We start from the raw sequence: 14,455 nt of genomic DNA on the forward strand, positions 1-14,455 counted from the left end.
TATGGAGCATTTGAAGTAAACACAGGCTAAAATGAAAATTATTTTAGTAATTCAGCCACAGTTAGGCCTTGTTCACATTGGCACTGTCAAATCTGAACATTTACAATGAACATTTACAATGAAACCCGTATAAAGGCATATAATGATTTTTGCATGGTGCCGTTCACACTGTAAATTTACCTGCATTTAGGCTTTATTAGTTTAGCTGTGTTTTAGGAAAATAGAATTTTTTTGTGTCCAGAATCCAATTAGACATTCTAAACACGCACGTACATATGCTTCTAAATGTGGCAAAACCTGCTTTATTGCAGGGATATCTAAACAGGAAAAGTTATCTGGGAGGCATAAAAGTTGTTTATACTTCACAGCTGACTTTTTCTGCATTTAGAAAAGCTAAATGCAGGAGTATCAGTGTAAATGAGGCAAAAGGAATACATGTCACACTGACACCTTGTGGAACATTTGGCTAATACACAGCATTGTGGTAATGCAGGGTTTTCTGAACCATAAAAGCCAGAGTGTATGGGAATTTTCTGTATTTTTTTTTTTTTCCAATCAATAATTTTTATTAAGTTTCAAAGACTTTTCTGTATTAAATGTGCACCAAATTTGAATTGTTCACACCTAAGCTATTAGTTTAGTGTATACAGTAGGTACTACTATTTTCCTGTTGCATGCTCACAGTTTTTTTGTCAGAAAAAGCACATTCTTTCGCATTTTTTCTGGATCAATTTACGATACAATTTGCTTTTGTTATGGCCAACATTTGGGTTTTCCATTCTTCATGAAAAATCGAGATGTAAGTAACATTGTTTGCATTTATTGTATTATCATTGCTGGTTTATTATGTTATCAATGTTACATTAGTTTAATGGCAAACCACTGATTATTTTATTGATTTTACAATTTTTATTGATTTTACCATACTTCCCAAGTACTACCAAACTCGTTCCTTTTTGCTGCCCTTCTGCATCCTGCAAAAGAGAATTTTAGAGTAGAATCCATATTTAAATAAGTCTTCATTCATCTTCTGCAGCTTGCATGTCAAGATACAGTATCTCACAAAAGTGAGTACACCCCTTACATTTTTGTAAATATTTTATTATATCTTTTCATGTAACAATACTGAAGAAATGACACTTTGCTACAATGTAAAGTAGTCAGTGTACGGCTTGTATAACAGTGTACATCTGCTGTCCCCTTCAAAAAACTCAACGTACAGCAATTAATTTCTAAACCGCTGGCAACAAAAGTGAGTACACCCCTACAATGTCCAAATTGACTAAAATGTCCAAATTGGGCCCAGGGTGTCAATATTTTGGGTGGGCACCATTATTTCGTAGCACTGCCTTAACCCTCTTGAACATGGAGTTCACCAGAGCTTCACAGGTTGCCACTGGAGTCCTCTTCCACTCATAAATGATGAAATCACAGAGCTGGTGGATGTTAGAGACCTTGCGCTCCTCTACTTTCCATTTGAGGATGCCCCACAGATGCTCAATAGGGTTTAGGTCTGGAGACATGCTTGGCCCATTCATCACCTTTACCCTCAGATTCTTTGGCAAGGCAGTGGTCGTCTTGGAGGTGGGTTTGGGGTCGTTATCATGTTGGAATACTGCCCTGCGGCCCAGTCTCCAAAGGGATGGGATCATGCTCTGCTTCAGTATTTCACAGTACATGTATGCATTTATGATTCCCTCAATGAACTGTAGCTCACCAGTGCCGGCAGCACTCATCCAGCCCCAGACCATGTCACTCCCACCACCATGCTTGATTGTAGGTAACACACATGCCTTTGTACTCTTCACCTGTTTCTCGCACATGCTTAACACCATCTGAACCAAATAAGTTATCTTGGTCTCATCAGACCACAGGACATGGTTTCAGTAATCCATGTCCTTAGTCTGCTTGTCTTCAGCAAAGTGTTTGCAGGCTTTCTTGTGCATCATTGTTAGAAAAGGCTTCCTTCTGGGACGACAGCCATGCAGACCAATTTGATGCAGTGTGCGGCGTATGGTCTGAGCACTGACAGACTGACCCCCCCCCCCTCCCCCTTCAACCTCTGCAGCAATGCTGGCAGCACTCATACGTCTATTTCCTAAAGACAGCCTCTGGACATGACGCTTAGCATGTGCACTCAACTTCTTAGGTGGCATGGCGAGGCCTGTTCTGAGTGGAACCTGTCCTGTTAAACCACTGTATGGTCTTGGCCACTGTGCTGCAGCTCAGTTTCAGGGTCTTGGCAATCTTCTTATAGCCTAGGCCACCTTTATGTAGAGCAACAATTCTTTTTTTCAGATCCCCAGAAACTTATTTGCCATGAGGTGCCATGTAGAACTTCCAGTGACCAGTATGAGAGAGTGAGAGCGATAACACCAAATTTAACACACCTGCTCCCCATTCACACCTGAGACCTTGTAATACTGGGGAGGGAAAATGGCTAATTAGGCTCAATTTGGACATTTTCACTTAGGGGTGTACTCACTTTTGTTGCCAGTGGTTAATGGCTGTGTGTTGAGTTATTTTTAGGGGACAGCAAATGTACACTGTTATATAAGCTGTACGCCCACTACTTTACAATGTAGCAAAGTGTCATTTCTTCAGTGTTGTCACATGAAACAATATAATAAAATATTTACAAAAATGCGAGGGGTGTACTAATTTTTGTGAGATGCTGTATATATATGGTTTAACATTTTAGAGTTAGTACTTTTGTTGTGTAGCACAGAGGGGCATAGATATAAGTACTGTGACATCTCCTAAGGGACAAAAAAACATAAAATCCATTAAACATATTTTGGGGATGAAATTCAAAGTAGTAATGTTTAAACCTTCCTATATAAGGTGTTTAATCATTTCTACGATCCCATTGTTACCACCACCACCTCCAACGTCTGTTAACATATGCAAATAATAGTGAAAAATGGTAAATGGGTTCTTCAAGTATTTTTTAAGGCAAATAAAGTTTATCTAAAGGGATATGGCATCCCTTTCTCAGCTTTGCATAAACATAGTTGGAGGATAACATTACACAAACTACTGGTATAAGAAGTATAAGCATTTATATATCAAAGTAACCCTGTCACTGGGCTATATTTTTCAGGTTAAATATATCATTAGAATATCTTTATTCTCCAACAATAGGGTTGTCACAGGGTTTCTTAATGAGACAGGAGAAGCTGCTCCAACCCCCTTCTCTGCCCTGACTTCCCTAGGGTTCTGACCGCTGCATGGAAAACTTGTGCTCCGTAACTTGCTATTATCATAGTGCAGAGGCTGTGTGCAGAGGTATGACTGTTCAGATGTCGGTACACTAACTCTGCCTGTGCTGAGCATTCAAAGCTGTCCGCTATCTGCTGTCATTAGGGTGTGCACAGGCACGCTTCCACACACTGACTCTGCATGCACTATGATTACAGAAGATTCTTATTTATATAGGCTGTCATGAATAACGGTACAGAAGGTATGCTTGTCATTGACCAGAATGCTGCTATAATGACACAAATATCCTGAGTTGCTCAATACAGACATAGGTAACAACCCTAGACAATAACAGTACAGCATACACAGTCTAATATCCCCTTCACATGGCTGTTTAGCTGCATTCAATACTTTATGCAGGCTGAAAAGCCACCATTATTCGCATGCACCTGTCATTCCAGCCACAAGAATCCACTGATCCTTGCTGCTGGAATTCAGTGTATGGGGCTAAACGGACATGTGGGAGGGGCCCTAAGATCTATGCTCCCACCACCCACAAATTACAGACTTGTTGAAGATCTTGCACCTAGTGCTTAAGCAGACTGGTACACAGGCTTCACACACCACACACATTGCACTTTCTAGAGGTTATCTAAGGTAGTGGGAACACCCACTCACACTCTCTGGTCATACAGAGCCAGTGGAAAATCTTGCAAACAATATGGTGTACTATGATGACTGTGTGGCAACCAAGAGATTCCCCAGCCAACTATCTCACTACCCACACACACATCAGGCATGCAGATTCCTGTCTGGCAATAATATTTTTCCCTAACTATGAAAATTTCCACACATTGGTACTACATACAGTCAGATTGGCCCTCTCATTCTCCACCCCCCCCCCCCCAAGAGCTGCAATACAAGGCACACATGCAATCAGATTGGCCCTCTCATTTTCCATTACCCAAAGTGCTGCAATACAAGGCACACATGCAATCAGATTGGCCCTCTCATTCTCCATCCCCCAAAGTGCTGCAATACAAGGCACACATGCAATCAGATTGGCCCTCTCATGTTCCATCCCCCAAAGTGCTGCAATACAAGGCACACATGCAATCAGATTGGCCCTCTCATGTTCCATCCCCCAAAGTGCTGCAATACAAGGCACACATGCAATCAGATTGGCCCTCTCATTCTCCATCCCCCAAAGTGCTGCAATACAATGCACACATGCAATCAGATTGGCCCTCTCATGTTCCATCCCCCAAAGTGCTGCAATACAAGGCACACATGCAATCAGATTGGCCCTCTCATGTTCCATCCCCCAAAGTGCTGCAATACAAGGCACACATGCAATCAGATTGGCCCTCTCATGTTCCATCCCCCAAAGTGCTGCAATACAAGGCACACATGCAATCAGATTGGCCCTCTCATTCTCCATCCCCCAAAGTGCTGCAATACAAGGCACACATGCAATCAGATTGGCCCTCTCATTCTTCATCCCCCAAGTATTGCGATACAAGGCACACATGCACTTAGATTGGCCCTCTCATTCTTCATCATCCAAGTGTTGCAATACAAGGCACACAAGAACACAGCCACGTGATAGAACTTCTTGCAGACTAGCAGTGACTTCAACTTTACCTATAGCCCCTGATGATAACATATACTGTAAATTATATATTATATTCACTTGGATTTATAGATTTTTTTAAAATTAGTTTGCACTGATTTAGTTATATTTCACTGATGATAACATAACTACGCACATAACAGTAACACAACAGTGTCTTCTAAATCATATGTTCTTTGAAGCAATAAAAAAAATATTTTTATATTTAATATTCCTAAGCGTGCAGTGCATGGAAAAAGTACAGTTACAAAAAAAAAAGAAAATTAAAGACAGTTACAAAGTAAAACATACATACAAGCAAACGGTATTTCAATAAAAGGTACATAACTTTAGAGAGAAAATGTGGACAACCCAACTTGAATGGGACCTCTCAGGTTTGGCCAAGAGTTGATTTCAGATCCCCTTTGTTGTGCTTTGCAGATTAAATTGAGTTGCTGTGCACTCAGACTATCTAATCGGATGGGGAGGGCTGGCCACTACATATTTATCCAATTAACTCAAGTAGAATTTTGGTAAAAACTATTTTAAAAACTTCATAAATGTTTGCAGTCATGACCTTTGGATTTGAAAGTTAGAGTAATGGTTAGCTGGTGTTCTATGCCTCCAATGTACAGTGTATACTTCATCAGAACCAGTAACACCCAAATATCATATCCTATCACAAAACCAGCATGTTGGTTGGATGGGAGTTATGAGATACTAACTTTTTTCTTAGTTTTGAACATTAAAATATGTACATAACTTGGAAACTAGCTAAATCATGACTGATATATTAAAAAATGTATGACAATAAGCAAAAATATTATCCAAACCTATGCTCTTTTTGCTGTATCATGACTCACTCCAGCAAAAGTCCTTACTTGGTGCGGAAATGAGGGTAATAACACTTTAAATCAGTAAGTTATTTCAGTTGCCTGGGGTTGTTTGTTATTTTCTCTGAACAAAATGACCCTGACTATGCACTATTCAGTGAAGGCCCATTCACACTTGAATGCGGTGCTGGAGACCCATGTTCCATGCAGGTTTCCATCCATCCATTCTATTCCAGTCACACTTCCCTTGTGATCTGCAGTGGGTGTCAGTGCAAAGTTAACGACACTATAAAGGCAGTTTGTTTGCCCACACTGGATTGCAATGGATCCCGTAGCACAAAAGTAACATGCAATCTGGTTGCAGTGTGTTTCCAAAAGTAGTGCATGGTATGGTGTAGTGCAGTGTGATTTCAAACCATTCAAAATGAATAGACTTACAGTAAATCACACTGTGCAAAATTGTATGTGGATAGATAGCACATGAACTGTACAGTGTTCCTGTGCAATCCACATGCAGTTCCAAGTGCGAATGGGCCCTCAATGAGAAGCATAGTATATCATATTTAGTTGAGATTGCAAAACCATTTTACACTGATCTGGTCTCATTAAGAATTAATTTTCCACCACTATTTCAGCTTTGTGCAATGCCACCTGATAATGTCATGGCATCTAAGAGTCATAAGATATCAAAGATTTGGAAAAAAAAAGAAAAAAAAAAGATATCAAAGATATCAAAATTGTGTTCAACTTTGAGACTGGGTGTAAATTATTATTTTTTAATGTTACACATACTATACAAGACAGCTAATTATAAAATTGTGCCAGAAAATATATTCATATTATCAGTATTGCTAATATCTAAGCAAAAAATATTTTTTGGGTTATCTAATAAAGCAGACTGCAGCAGCTTCATTAGGCCTATTTTAATCACTTGCCAAACTGCCACAGTACATATACTGAAGTGGGGCGGCACATGCAAGCACAATAATGTACATGTATGTCATGTGCCTGCTCCTCCACCGGACACAGCAGATTTCAGATCCCAGTGATCTTGTGATCACTAAGCAATCACATGATCATAATGTCAAAAAAGCTACTATGAATTAATTACTTAACAACGCGTGTTTCCTATACTGTGATTGGGCCACAGCTCTTAAGTGGTACCTGGACCAATCACAGCACCCTGTAACATGTGATCAGTTGTAGGCAATCACAGATCACTAGTGATCACAGCTGTCATGACTTTATGTAACACAATAATCTTCATTGTAACAGCAAAGTGTAAAAAAAAAAAAAATCCCTGATCACCCCCTCGGAGTAGTAAAATGTTACTATGGTGACACTGAACTACTCTGACAAAAGTATGTAAATAAAATTGTAAGAAATGAAAAAAAATGCTATTCAAATGAAAAAACTTTTTTTTTAAATTCAAATAAAAAAGTATTTCTTTTTTTTAATATACTGTCACCAGTCAGTGCCCCTGATTACCGCATAATTATATGATGACACTGTACTGCATTGGTGACAGTATGTAAAAAAAAATTATGAAAAAAAATGTTATTCAATTTCTTCAATTTCAAAAAAATTGTGACAAAAATGTACAACTTAAAAAAAAAAAAAAAACTCACCATGCCTCTTACTAAATGCCCCAGACTGTTTGCTTTCCAAAAAGGGGTCATTTGGGGGAAATGTGTACTCTCCTAGCACTTTAGGGCATCAAGAATGAGACATCAGAAATTATCAATTTTCAATTAAATGTATATACCACCATCTGTTTTTTTTTTTTTTTTGTTTCTTTTACCAAAGACATGTAACAGAATGCATTTTGGCCTAAATTTATGATGAAAATCCATTTTATTGGATATGTTTTATAACAGCAATTAGAAAATAACGTTTTTTTTTTTTTTAAATGTCAGTCTTTTTTTCATTTATATAACAAAAAATAAAAAGCCAAGTGGTGATCAAATACCACCAAAAGAAAGTTCTGTTTGTGTGAAAAAAAATTATAAAAAAAATTAATTTGCGTACTGTATTGCATGACAATGCAACTGCTAGTTAAAGTAGCGCAGTGCTGGATAGAAAAAAATGCCTTCGACATGAAGGGGGCAAAACCTTCTGGAGCTGAGGTGGTTAAATGGAAGTTGGATGAACGCAGAGAGCATTTTAAGGTGTGTATCAATAAATGAAATAAACACATTTTATTGTGGTTAGATTGCTATCTATAATGGTCCATGGTCCAATTCTTTCAGTAACTGTCAATCTTTAGCAGTTGGAAGACATGCAGAAATGGAAGGGCTTGTGCAATAGGTCGTGTGATGTTTGATGTTATCAAGCACCTCCTTATTTGGTAATGCAGTACAAAACAGCAATGTGTGCAAAAAACCTACAGTTTAAAGAAATTGAGGCTGGTTTCTAGCACAGATGCAGATATATGGAACTGTTTTGTTCTATTTGGATCCAAGGTTTAAAGGAGGACAAGTTATTTGGTAATTTGGAGACCTTAGCCTCCTCAGCAAAGTATAAGCATTCATCGTAAAGCAGAATGTGCAGGTGCAGGCTGGAGATACAGACATTGCCAGATCTGCTCGTATTTTATTCACCAGCAGATGTCTCTGGAGACATTTAGAAAAACTGAAAAGAGAGCAATGATTAAACATTAATTACAAGCAGAAAAACTCAGTTTGAAAAGATTGTATTTTACTGGCTGCAGTTGACATTAAACTCCTTTACTCCCCATGAATGTGATAATAAAAATGTGGATTTTTTTTTTTTATTTTCCTTGCTTTCAAGTATTTTTTTTTTTTCTTGGCTTTAGATAAGAAACATATTATCTAAATCCCTAGTTTCCTTAATCTGTATCCTGTGGACTACACATTGCCCTTTGGTATTTATTATTCTGCCCTGGCCCAAGGATCTTGTATTCCGGGTAAAAACGGAAAATTTATATCAAATACTTACCGTAATTTTCCTTTCCTGATGGACTCCATGGCAGCATACGTATCGGGTTTGGCCCCGCCTCCAAACCTACCCATAGGACCTCACTCCCATAAATCTTTGCTCCTGTTCAGCACACGTGTTCTGTAACTATCCTCCACAGAAATCCGGGAGGGAACTCCTGCTGCCATGGAGTCCATCAGGAAAGGAAAATTACGGTAAGTATTTGATATAAATTTTCCGTTTTCCTGACAGACTCCATGGCAGCATACGTATCGGGAAATAACTCGCCGTACACACAGGGTGGGCAGGTGCTGAACAGAAAAGTTTTAATGCATTTTGTCAAACAGACAGGACTTGCAAACCAAAATTCACAGAAGAAAGAGCCGCTGGCTCAACACAGTAATGGGATAAGAAAGTGTTAATAGAGGACCACGATGCTGCTCTGCAAATGACTTCAGGAGCCACATGTCTGGATACTGCCCAGGAGGTAGAGATGCTCCGCGTCGAATGAGCTGTAACTACTGCTGGAGGGGTCAAGCCCTTAGCCCTATAAGCCCACTGGATGGTCTGGATGATCCAAGAGGAAATGGATCTCGTCGAGGCTCTTGAACCTTTGTTTTTTCCATAAAAGGTAACGAAAAGATGTTCTGATTTTCTGAAAGAGGAAGTGGCATTTAAATATCTCTTAATACACTCTCCAACATCCAGCGGATGAACCGAAGATTCTTCCTCTTCCTGTCTAAAGGTTGGTAATACTGTTTCTATGTTTTCATGGAAGACAGAGGTCCTTTTTGGTCTCGCATCCAGCATGGGGATGAGCACCACTCTGTCAGGAAAAAAGGTTAAGAAAGGCTCTTGTGTCCCAAAGGACCCAATTTCCGACACTCTTTTTGCTGAGGTTATAGCCACCAGAAACACTGTTATCAGTGTAAGCTCTCTTATGGTCAAAGAATCAAACATGTCTTGAATTTGACTCGCCAGGAAATCCAGAACTAGTGGCAGATCCCACTTGGGAAACCTGGGTTTTCTCTGAGGTCTGATTCTCACTGCCCCTTGGAAGAACTGACGAATTAGGGCATGAGTGGCCCAGGAGATCCCTGTAAAAGCAGAAATAGCCGAGACCTGGACTCTGAGCGAACTCACTGATAGAGGCAAATCCAGTCCTGATTGGAGAAAGCTCAATACATCCTGGATCTTAATTGAAGATTGAGGATCAGGCCTTGTATTCAGTTGTGCAGAAAATTTTTCCCAGATTCTCTGATACACCCTGTTCGTTGAGCTTCTTCTAGCACTAAGTAGTGTCGAGATTGCCGTTTCTGGACAGCCTAAAGCCTGTAACCTCCTCCTCTCAACATCCAGACCTTGAGATGTAAACGGTCTGGGCATGGATGGAGTACAGACCCCTGGGACAACAGGTCCGGTCTGAAGGGTAGCGGGATTGGATCTTGGACACTGAGTAGCGTCAGAAGGGGAAACCATGGCCTGTTCGGCCAGAAGGGAATCACCGCCACTACCTCCACTGGCTCCGACCTGAGTCTCCGAAGGAACTGCAACACAATCGGAATTGGTGGGAAGGCGTATGCCCTGTGGAATCTCCACTGATCCGAGAGTGCATCTATCCCTGATGCTTGTGGATCTCTGAATCTTGAGTAGTACTTCGGCAGTTTGTGATTGCAGGGGGAGGCGAAGAGATCTACCTCTGGAGAAAACCCCAATGTTAGGATCCAGTCGAACGTTTCCTTGTGAAGGGACCACTCGTTGTTGTCCAGATCCACTCTGGACAAGAAGTCTGCTTTGACATTCTGGACTCCTGGAACATAAACCGCTGAAAGATTCGAGAGATTTTTCTGTGCCCAGGACATAATCGGCTCCACTTCCCTCAATAGGGACCAGCTGCGTGTACCCCCTTGTTTCCTGATGTATGCCACTGCTGAGGTGTTGTCCAGGCGCAGCATGACAGGTTGGTCTTTTGTCAGGTGAGCAAATGCTCGAAGAGCTTGGAATGCTGCTCGGAGTTCTAGTATGTTGGATACTATTCCTCGAGTGGAAAACTCCCACCTGCCCTGTGCCACCTCCGACAGACAGTGGGCACCCCAGCCTATGTTGCTGGCGTCCGAGGTAACCACTACCCACGGAGCTGGTTTCAGAGAGTGGCAGTTCAGCAGGTGGTCTCTGCATAGCCACCAAGGAAGACTCGCTCTCATTGAAGGGGTTAGGAAGATGCGTTGATCCAGATGCCACGTATCCCATTGCTGAAGGAATCCCTTCTGAAAGGGTCTCATCCTCCACAGGGCCCACTTCACCATGGGGACTACTGCGACCATAGTCCCGATCACCTTCAGACATTGACGTGCCTGAAGATGAGAGGATGAGAGGGCAAAGCGAATCCTGTCTCGGAGAGTCCCTATCTTTTCCTCTGGAAGAGAGATAGTCGCCTTCTCTGTGTCGAACAGAGCGCCCAAGTAGATCAGGGACTGAGTTGGAATCAGGTGACTCTTCTCCTTGTTGAGTAACCAACCAAACTTCTGGAGAGTGGACACGACCTGCTCCAGATGAACTAATAGTTGGTCTCTGTCTTGGGACAACAGGAGTAGATCGTCCAAATAGTGGTGAAGACGGATACCTTTCAATCTCAGTAGGGCTACCACGGCCAATAAGATTTTTGAAAAGGTCCGTGGAGATGTTGAGAGCCCGAATGGGAGACAGATAAACTGAAGATGTAATCCTCCCACTTCGAACCGGAGAAACCTTTGAAAATCTTCGTCCACAGGGACATGAAAGTAGGCGTCTTTCAAGTCGATGGACACCATCCAATCTGCCGGCTGGACTGACTGCTGTATGGACAACAGGGTCTCCATTTTGAACCTTTCTTTTTTTATGAATTTGTTCAAGAAGGTCAAATCTATTACTGGTCTCCATGATCCGTTCTTCTTTTGGACCAGAAAGAGCGGAGAATATATTCCTTGGCCTCGCTCTGACTCTGGAACGGAGATGACAGCCCCTTGAGCAATGAGAGCTTCGACGTAAGAAAACAAAATCTGACGCCTTTCTTCTAGACATGGTATGGCAGTAGGCAGGAACCTTGAGCCTGGCCTCTCCTTGAAGACCCACTTGTGGCCTGAAGACACCGTCCTGACGGCCCAGGGGTCCTGAATCGAAGCCGCCCAGACATGTCGGAAGGAGCGTAGACGTGCACCCACCCGACATGTCTGAGCGGGCCCACCTTCAAAAGGACTTAGTGGGCTCGCGGTCCCCAGAGGAGACATTCTTTGTCGTCTTCCTGGAAGACTGTCTGGATCTCCAGTTCCGGTTGAACTCCCGACCAGGTCTATAAGAACGAGCTTCCCTGGCCCGGTCAGGCACAAATTTTCTGGTAGGCTGTCCTTTCTTGACGTTGAACTGGCGCCGATCCTGGGGAAGAAACCCAGACCTACCGCCTGTAGCCCGGGTTATGGCCTCGTCCAGTTTATTCCCGAAAAGGGAGGACCCCTCAAAGGGAATACGGCACCAAACTTGCTTTGATGCCGGATCCGCCACCCAAGGGCGGAGCCAAAGAGCTCTCTTAGCTGTGACCGAGGACAGCATAACTCTTGCCAATAGACGGATCAAGTCTATGGAAGCCTCCCCAAGGAACGACGCGCCCAGCCTAAGCTCCTGGATTGGAGCGCTTCTGGCCACCTCCTCCGAAACAGATCTGACCGATTCGTCTACCACATCAGCCCAAGACTCCATGGCCTTGGATAGAGCAGCCAAAGCCAGGACTGGCTTACAGGCCATACCTGCTGTAAGGTAGATTCTCTTCAAATCAGAGTCCATCCTTCGGTCCAACGGGTCTTTAAATGAGACCGTATCCTCTAAGGGAAGGGTCACGTGCTTGACCAGTCTCATGACTGCTGCGTCAACTAGGGGAGGGGACTCAAGATGTTTCACATCATCCTCTTTGAAGGGGTAAAGTTTAGCCATCTTGGATACTAAGGAATTCTTACGTTCCACCTTTTTCCACTCCTCCAAGATGATTTCACCCAACTCTCCCAGGAAGGGAAAATTAACACGCTCCTTATTGAGCTGTTTAAAGTACTTCTTCTGCTTGGGAGGGGGAACAGCTGACTCCTCCCAATTTAAGGTCTCTCTGACCGCTTTAACCAGGGAAGGCACCAAGGTATATTCAAAACCCAAGCAGGGATCCTCATCTTCAGAGTCGCTACCTGACAAGAGCATCGACTGATGGCTTGTGTGGGCTGACTCGAAATCTTCCTGTACCTGTAGTGCTACAGGGGAGGGGCTTGGGGAAGCCGTTGCAGTGTCTTGAGAACGACTGACACCCAACTCTGCCAAAGAGTCCTTAACCACTCTCTTGACCAAAGCCTCAATGCGCTGATCGGAAGTATCCCTTTCTCCCGCAGCCTGGGAGAAACATCTATCACAGAAAAGCTTCCTCTCCGGGACACTAGCGCCACAGCCTCTGCAACCTGCTTTGTCAGGTCTCCGTGCGTGGCTGGCTGAAGTAGATGATTTTTGATGATGTGAGCCCGAACGGGACTTTCCTGTAGAGTGCCGGTGGCGAGAGCTTGAGCGTCTTTCACTTCTTTGAGAAGAGTGCCTAGTCTCTGAACGAGGAGGGCTGTGAACAAGAGAAAAAACAGAAAAAAAAAAACAGACAGGAAGCTAGGAACACTTGAGTTCCTACCCCCACCCCCTATAACCCACAGCCCCACTAAGAAGCCCCAAATACCTGTTAGGGGCGGGCTGACCACCGGAGGGCAAAGTAGCTTCCATTCTGATGCTGACCTACAAGAATGAGCCGGACAGCAATGTCAGAAAACCAGCAAAAGAGGAGGGGGGGGGAGGCTCCCAAACTGGGGCCAGTACTCACCAAGAACCAGAGGTTAGCAGGCAGAGCGGCAACGAACAGCAGGCGTCCAAAAACCGATCAGATGCGGAGTATGGAACACCCAGTATCAGCAGTGTGTATAAACACAACACTGCTGACAGTTCTGGGGTTTAAATATGGCGCCTGGTGACGTCATCAGCGCTCGCCGCCGACGCCAACTCACTGCGCATGCGCCGCGCTCTTACTGCGCACGCGCGAGAACCAAGCCTCGTTCTGGAGGCGCCGCACATGCGCAGTAGCGCACCGCACCGGCGGCCGGTCAGGAAGTGAACCGCTGACCGGCCCCGGACCACTAGCCACCAGGGAAGGCAGGAAAGACCAGGTAAGAGAAAAAACATATAAACAAAGGCAAATATAAGCATATAACATAGCTGCCATGGAGTGTACTCACGAACCGCAGACCACCAGGGATGGATGCACACCGGACTTATCTCTTTCAAGGGTACCGGCCACCCGCAGCAGCTGGGCTTTTTGGCCAAGGCTGCTACATCTTCGCCCCTCCTCCATACCCCGCAGCAGCTGGGGCTTATTGGAGAGCTCCATACCCGACAGGTAGAGCCATCCATCACCCGGAATCCATCTTCAGGTAGGATATCAGGTAATCCTTTGGAGGACAAAAAAAGAACACGTGTGCTGAACAGGAGCAAAGATTTATGGGAGTGAGGTCCTATGGGTAGGTTTGGAGGCGGGGCCAAACCCGATACGTATGCTGCCATGGAGTCTGTCAGGAAAGATATTTACAACAACGGCTACTGCTAAACTGTTTTACATTCTATATTTCCTTCTCCCCTACATACTTTTTACATATATTTTATCTCTCATCTTTTTAAATGGATTTTTCTGAGAGAATATCAAAAGTGGTGTCAGTAAGGAACATGAGGAGGTCAGTAGGGGGCTGTAGGCACCTTAATCTGTATCCTGTGGACTACACATGGCCCTTTGGTATTTATTATTCTGCCCTGGCCCAAGGATCTAGTATTC

The sequence above is a fragment of the Pelophylax lessonae genome (assembly GCF_965119305.1).
Source record: "Pelophylax lessonae genome assembly, chromosome: 1".
NCBI classification, from domain to species: domain Eukaryota; kingdom Metazoa; phylum Chordata; class Amphibia; order Anura; family Ranidae; genus Pelophylax; species Pelophylax lessonae.